This window comes from Triplophysa rosa, unplaced genomic scaffold, assembly GCF_024868665.1.
Source record: "Triplophysa rosa unplaced genomic scaffold, Trosa_1v2 scaffold25_ERROPOS5509801+, whole genome shotgun sequence".
Taxonomy (NCBI): Eukaryota; Metazoa; Chordata; class Actinopteri; order Cypriniformes; family Nemacheilidae; genus Triplophysa; species Triplophysa rosa.
In genome coordinates, this window is record NW_026634279.1 from 103921 (window position 1) to 112138 (window position 8218).

Here is an 8218-nt window from a genome sequence, read left to right on the forward strand (position 1 = left end):
GACCTATCTGGCAACATTTCCCTTATACTTTTGTCTTTCATTTCTTTCTGAACCTAGCCTTATACACAGAGGCACTTTCGCGTTAGAACAGAAAATAGCGCTGCCCAAACGGTTGCAATAAAATTATAAGCACACAGTTCCCAAGAATGTCTTTTTATGCTGCAGCGTTAGGATTTGTACTCACAGAAATGACTAAAGAGGTTAAATACGTTCGTCAGTAGGGGGTGTCCCGAGACTTTAGTGCATATAACGTATGATACAATACTTCCCTATTGGCTGGATTGACAACACAAGGCTAAAGCATAGTTCCAGACTCAAATGAATTGGTTAGGCTCTCTAAATGAACACAGTCATGGCATGAAACCCTGACATAACGTGCAATGTTTGCCTTGTCCTTTGGTGTACCGTGAATGTACAAAAACACATCAAAGCCAAGTACACGGAGATGAAGCTCACTGGGAGTTTTGCATGTATGAGTACTTGGGTTTAATTCCCATCATCTCCGAGTGCTTTCATGTTGTGAGCAAAGTTGACCGGCTTCACAACATGTATGTCGTATTGTTGAAGACAACAGGGCTCTTCCGGGATTTGAACCAGGGACCTCTTGCACCCTAAGCGAGAATCATACCCCTAGACCAACGAGCAACGAGCTCAAGTCAAACCTGCAGTTTTAAACACACGTCAAAGACAACTGGGCTGACCTGAGAGTTTGAAAAAACACCTTGTTTTTGGTACCGAAAGAGGCTCCCATGTGGATTGCACGGTGAACGAAGAAGAGAAATGTGATGCACTTTCTGGAACATCACAATGAGTGGATGTAATGTTCTGCAGATTCAACCAATACTGGTGGACGGTATCCCAGCGTATAGCGTCAGAAGACTGCTGGATGTCCACCGTCGAGGCAGGGGCTTTCAATATCTAGTGGACTGGGAAGGCTATGGCGCGGAAGAGAGGTCGTGGGTTCCCTCGCAGGATGTGTTGGACCGGTCGTTGGTCGCGGACTTCCACCGGAGGCGAGGTGAGCCCCCTCCCTAAAGCGCCTAGAGGCGCTCATGGGAGGGGGGGTACTGTTACGGTCTTGGTCTGGTCTAGGTATTTTTTGCACATGGGTTGTTTTGTGGTTTGTCGAGCATGTGGATAGCCGGTGGCTGATCCCGTGCTCGGTGTCTGCGTGTCTCTCCCCGCCCCGTGTCTCCTTAGACTTCCCCGCACTGGTGAATTTCCACTCCACACTCACACGCCTGCTGCCTCATTTCTCTTTTAGCATTCGTTCCCAGTAATTGCCCCACACCTGTCTGTTATTACATCTCGTTATGTTTTCCCATATATTCCCTTTGTGTCTCTCGTCTGTTGTCTGACCGTTGTTTTCGTAACCTGTTCAGACTGACCCAGACGTTGCCGCGGCACGTCTGATGAAGTTCTACATCCTTGTCATAGTCACAGTTTTGTCTTGTTCTATTGTCTGCTCACCTTGTCTGTTGACCGGCTTCACAACATGTAAGTCGTATTGTTGCAGACAACAGGGCTCGTTTGGAATTTGAACCCAGGACCTCTCGCACCCAAAGCGAGAATCATACCCATAGACCAACGAGCCACGGCCTCAGGTAAAACCTGCAGACTTAAACACCGGTCAAAGACAGCAGGGCTGACTGGAGATTTGGACAATACATTGTTTTTCGAACCGGAAAATGCTCCCATGTGGATTGCATGGTGCAGGAAGTAGAGAAATGTGACGCACTTTCTGGAACATATCAAGGTCTATGCAACGTCTTGCACATACAACCAATCCTGACAGAAAACTCCCGGAGGAACAGACACTGGTGACAAAGAACAACTACTGCTTGATAGCAGGGCTCGTCCGGGATTTGAAACCGAGACCCCTTGCACCCGAAGCGAGAATCATACCCCTAGACCAACGAGCCACCAGGCCCTGCTAGCCACAAGCCTACGTCGAGCCAAATATAGCAGGGGACTGCAGTAAGAAGCGCTGATCAAGCACAAGAAGCTAAAGGACCTCATTGTACAATAAATCTACAGTGAGCATAAAAACCATGTCAAATACACTCGGTCAAAGTCAAGCACGTGGTGGTGTACCTCAGCGGTAGAGCGCATGATTTGCATGTTTGAGATCCTGGGTTCAATCCCCAGCATCTCCAGGTGCTTTCTTGTTGTGAGCAAAGTTGAACAGCTTTGTGGCGGGGTTTGACCTAGAAGAAATCTCAACATACATCAAACACGCAACCAGTGGTACACTGAGTGTGTCAGCTTATGACGTTGTTTTCCTTTAGGTTTTGCGGAGCAACCAAATCAAGCAAAGGCCTTGGTGGGATGTATGAGGTTCTTTGTTCCATGCCCAGCATCTACAAACGTTTAATTTTTGTGGTTTCACAGACCAGGCTTAAAACTACTTCCTGACCAAAATGCACCAAAGTCTTACCTCAAAACATCTTGCTCCGACCTATCTAGCAACCGTGCCCCAACACGTGTGTTTTCCATGAAAAAATTAATTGTCTTGCAATACTTACCTGGGGCCCGGTTTCACAAGGTAAGGTAACACAGTCATGGCATGAAACCCTGACATAACGAGCAATGTTTGCCTTGTCCTTTGGTCTACCGTGACTGTACAAAGTCAAAAAGCTAGATACACGGAGATGAAGCTCACTGGGAGTTTTGCATGTATGAGTACTTGGTTTAATGCCCATCATGTCCTTTCTTGTTGTGAGCAAAGTTGACCGGCTTCATTTAAGGCGCTCACAACATGTAAGTCGTATTGTTGCAGACAACAGGGCTCGTTCGGGATTTGAACCCTGGAACTCTAGCACCCAAAGCAAGAATCATACCCCTAGACCAACGAGCCACAGCCTCAATTAAAACCTGCAGACTTAAACACCGGTCAAAGACAGCAGGGCTGACTGGAGATTTGGAAAACACATTGTTTTTAGAACTGGAAAATGCTCCCATGTGCAGAAAGTAGAAAAATGAGACACACTTTCTGGAACATCTCAATGAGTGGATGTAATGTTCTGCAGATACAACCAATACTGACAGAAAGCACCAGAGGAACAAGCACTGGCGACCATGAACTACTTTTCCCATGATAGCAGGGCTCGACCGGGATTAGAACCCGGGACCTCTCGCACCCTAAACGAGAATCATACGCCTAGATCAACAAGCCACAATCTCAAGACAAACCTACAGTTTTAAACACACGTCAAAGACAACTGGGCTGAACTGAGAGTTTGAAAAAACACCTTGTTTTTGGTACCGAAAGAAGCTCCTATGTGGATTGCACGGTGCACGAAGTAGAGAAATGTGACGCACAGTATTTCCCTTTTGGCTTGGATTCACAGACCAGGCTTAAACATACTTCCTGACTAAAGTGCACTGATTGGTTGCACTCAAAACATCTTGCTCCGGCTTATCTAGCAACCGTGCCCCAACACGTGTGTTTTCCATGAAAAACATGCTTACGCCGTTGCAAACGTAAGGGGATGTAGCTCAGTGGTAGAGCGCATGCTTCGCATGTATGAGGTCCTGGGTTCAATCCCCAGCATCTCCAAGTTGTTTCTTGTCTGAAGGTTAAGCAGCTGCATTGCTGAAATTAATTGTCTTGCAATACTTACCTGGGGCCCGGTTTCACAAAGTAAGGTTTTGCGACTGAAATGGATTGTCTAGGCTCTCTTGCCGAAAACGCCTTGCCCTGACATAACGAGCAATGCTTCCCTAAGCCTTTGCTCTACCGTGAGTGTAAAAAGCCACTGTCTTCATCTTTGCATGTATGAGGTCGTGGGTTCAATCCCAGGATCTCCAAGACGTTGCTTTAAAAAAAAAAAACAAGCACTCCATTGTTGATCTTTGAACTAAGCATAGTTCAATATTCCCCTTTCACACATTTCACAGACAAACCTTAAGCCTAGTTGCAGACTAAAATACAGTGATTGGGCCGTCTTAGTTGAAAACCGCTTGCTCTGACCTATCTGGCAACATTTCCCTTATACTTTAGTCTTTCATTTCTTTCTGAACCTAGCCTTATACACAGAGGCACTTTCGCGTTAGAACAGAAAATAGCGCTGCCCAAACGGTTGCAATAAAATTATAAGCACACAGTTCCCAAGAATGTCTTTTTATGCTGCAGCGTTAGGATTTGTACTCACAGAAATGACTAAAGAGGTTAAATACGTTCGTCAGTAGGGGGTGTCCCGAGACTTTAGTCCATATAACGTATGATACAATACTTCCCTATTGGCTGGATTGACAACACAAGGCTAAAGCATAGTTCCAGACTCAAATAATTGGTTAGGCTCTCTAAATGAACACAGTCATGGCATGAAACCCTGACATAACGTGCAATGTTTGTCTTGTCCTTTGGTATACCGTGAATGTACAAAATCACATCAAAGCCAGGTACACGGAGATGAAGCTCACTGGGAGTTTTGCATGTATGAGTACTTCGTTTAATTCCCATCTCCGAGTGCTTTTTTGTTGTGAGCAAAGTTGACCGGCTTCACAACATGGAAGTCGTATTGTTGCAGACTCCCTGATAGCAGGGCACGTCTGGGATTTGAATCCAGGACACACTTTCTGGAACATCACAATGAGTGGATGCAATGTTCTACAGATACAACCAATACTGACAGAAAGCACGAGCACTGGCGACCATGAACAGCTTTTCCCTGATAGCAGGGCTTGTCCGGGATTTGAACGCAGGACCTCTCGCACCCTAAGGGAGAATCATACCCCTAGACCAATGAGACACAATCTCAAATTAAACCTGCAGTTTTAAACACACGTCAAAGACAACTGGGCTGACCTGAGAGTTTGAAAAAACACCTTGTTTATGGTACCGAAAGAGACTCCAATGTGGATTGCACGGTGCACGAAGAAGAGAAATGTGACGCACTTTCTGGAACATCACAACGTCTACGTAATGTCTTGCAGATACAACCAATCCTGACAGAAAACACCTGGAGGAACAGACACTGGCAACCAAGAACAACTACCTAAAAAGTATTGAGAAGTATTCATAGGAACATTAGTACATAGATGGGTTGATCTGAAATCATATTCAATAAGAATAATTACATATAAGTAGGTTTATGATGATAATTTGATTATTTGAAGAAGAATTGATGATTTAATGTCACAATCTGTACCTGTAACCAATGATTGTTCATATAAATGCACTTAATGTCACTTTAAGCATGTTTAAAGCACATTTGAGCACAATGTAACAAGGTAAAATCCAGTGATGTTTTTAGAGGCCTAAAGTTTGAAGCCTGTTGTGTTCTCTCTAAAACCTGGGGATTTTCCACTGTTTACAAGTAACCATGATTACGCACGGACGCCACGCCGTCTCGTATGGAGACCATGGCTTGTTTGGTGGTCTCGTGTAGTAACCATTGTATGCAAATTATTTTAAAAATGATGTAATAACCAGCGTACCACCATTAGATACGTACCTTGTTACCTGGGACTTATTGGTGGCAGACAATTAACAATTGGTTAATAAAAATAAGAGATAACGGGAAAATACCTGATTGGTTTTAGAGAGGACCACCTTTCAGAAGTTTTACTATAACTGTAGACTGAAAACACTTGGTTTTTAGATGACTTGGAACATCTCACTTTGTTTGGCTCGAGCAAATAAAGTTAACTCCTCAACATCCGGACCTTCTCTGAGAGATTTTTTGAACTACAAGACTGAAATTTTTCCACAACATATTTTGGTGCCGTGACCCGGATTGGAAAGAGACGGAAGACATCAGGTGGCTGCCTGGGACGGAGCATCCGGCTTGCTGCACAGATCAAGAGCAGGTGAGCATATTTTTGCTTTATAATTAAATTGTTAAAAGGTATTATCTGTGCAGTTTGCCGGAGGTGAGTTTTGGTTAGCACTGATGTCTATAAAGAGTCTCTCCTAAAAAGAAACCAAAGTTAATTTATTAAATATAAAGGAGGGTTCCGGATCTCGACGAGAAAAGTATGATTGAGAATGAATGAATAATTGCAGTGAAGAATACTGCCTGTAGAGTTAGTTTGTCCCAAGAGGGGACTGAGACCGCCTGCAAGTGCGCGGTAAGATATTTATTCCGCCTGCTGCGAGCGGAAAAGACCGCCTGCAAGTGCGCGGTAAGATATTTATTCCGCCTGCTGCGAGCGGAAAAGACCGCCTGCAAGTGCGCGGTAAGATATTTATTCCGCCTGCTGCGAGCGGAAAAGACTGCCTGCAGTGAGCAGTAAAATATTTATTTCGCAAGATGCGAAGTCTTTAGATGCGCATAAGAAGTAAAACCTGGGTCTTGTCTGTCTATACTGTCTGTGTAACGTTTTGTGTGTCCAGCCTAGCTGGAGAACTTGTAAGGGAGGGAATTGCTGGCAAATTTCCCAGAAAAGTGTGTGTGAGTGTTTGACCAAGCGTGAAAGGGCATAGAGGAACAATGAGGGATTTTTTGGTAGCAAGCATAAGTTGCGTATCCTCTAAAAATGATATTTTCATCTAAAGAAAGTGAGTTTTAAAACTGATATGAGAATGTTTTTTGAGTGTTTTTGCATTGAATAAAAGATTGCATTATGAAAAATATTCAAGAGACTGATATTGCATGTTGAAACATTGTGACCACAGTAAAAAAAAAAAAAAAAAAGAAAAAGGGTGTATATGGGACGACCAGGACATTGTCTTGCTAGAGCCCGCAAAGAAAACGCCCAGAAAAAGATGGTGATATATTAGGGACGATCACGGCTGAAAGGCTGTGTGAGAGCCAACATAGGAACAAATCACCCATGGTCACAATACGATGCATGTACTTTTAAGTCAACGCATACTAGAACTTTTTTCTCTAGGGCATATTGGCTTGAAGAGGATACATAGCTGATTTTTCTATTAAACAGAAGAGTAGTTTTAAGTTCATTTTTAAACTTCATTTTTTAAACTTCTTTAGTGATTCTAAATATGGATCATTATTTAGTTTATTGTTTTAAGGCTTGGTTCTTAGCATTGGTTTTATAAGATTAATTACTCTAGCCTCATGCTTTGAGACCTCCCCTTTCCAAAGACAACCCTATTTTTGCTGTTTTATTTTTTTAGATCATTTCAGTATGTTGAAGTTTAAATAGTGAAGTTTTGAGATTTTCTTTTATTTTATTTTACTATATATTGGATCAGTGATTTTAACTTTGGAGTTTTTAAAGACTTTTATTTTGTTATTTTTATTATTTCAGCCACATGAGTATTGAAGTTTTTGAAACTTTTATTTTATTATTTTAAGTATATTGAAGCTTATTGACCTTTCAAGTTTGAAGTCAAGACCCTGTTTAGTTGGTTATTGAATTATTGTTTTACATATGGAAGTGTGGACTTACAGCTTTGAAGCTTTTAAAAAAAAAAAAAAAACTTTTTATTTTTATGGTTTCAGTTTATTGAGCTATTGATTTTTAACTATGATATTGTGATTTTGATGTGGCTCTATCTCAACTTAGTGAAGTTTGGTACTCTGAGAATTTATTTTTGACTTTATTTTTATTTCAGTTTATTCAATTATTAACTTTGAAGTTTTAAATTTTTTCTTTTCATTATAGATAATGAAAGATTGATTGTTTAAAGTTTTATGATTTTGGAAATATGATTCCCATTATTGGTATTATAATCACAAACTGGTAATTGAGCTTCATGTTTAAAACTTATTTCCCCATAAGTGATTTATGCCTTATCTTGTTTTGTTTCAGTTCACTGACTTACCATATGCATGGCTGAAGAGGCGCCAGGTCTCGCTTATGAGAGAAGCATAGCCATTCAGGCTAAAATACAAACCATAGGAAGAGTTCTATCAGAAACTAAGGGAATTAGAAATCACTTTTGGGAGGAGGCGACATACATTGATGCAGAAGGGGTAGAACAAATTCTAACAGAGGAAAGAAAAGACTGGTACCTGAACCAACTGACAGAGATTCGCAATTTAGACCCAGCCCAGTGGGAGTGGCCTTACATTAAGTGGGGGGAGATTGTACAGAGCTGCTGTAGAGTCGGAGTGTTGAAACAATACCTGAACGAGGTCTGCACATACCAAAGTAACAAACCTATCAACCCCCCAGGCCTGACGGCAAGAACATCACTTATCCAGAGAATTCCCATAGATAGACTGGTAGGCTCTTATTTTGATAGGGGACAGGTCCAGGGGTTTCCATTGGGACAGGGACACACTGGACGGCTAATTAGCCACCC

The 8218-nt window shown here is 42.3% G+C and overlaps 1 non-coding gene across 1 annotated transcript; it reads left to right on the forward strand.

The window, feature by feature from the left end:
- The first annotated feature begins 3487 nt into the window (after nucleotides 1–3487).
- trnaa-cgc (transfer RNA alanine (anticodon CGC)) lies at nucleotides 3488–3559 on the forward strand. Its single transcript has one exon. It is a non-coding gene; the product is annotated as a tRNA-Ala (tRNA).
- Nucleotides 3560–8218: the final 4659 nt, after the last annotated feature.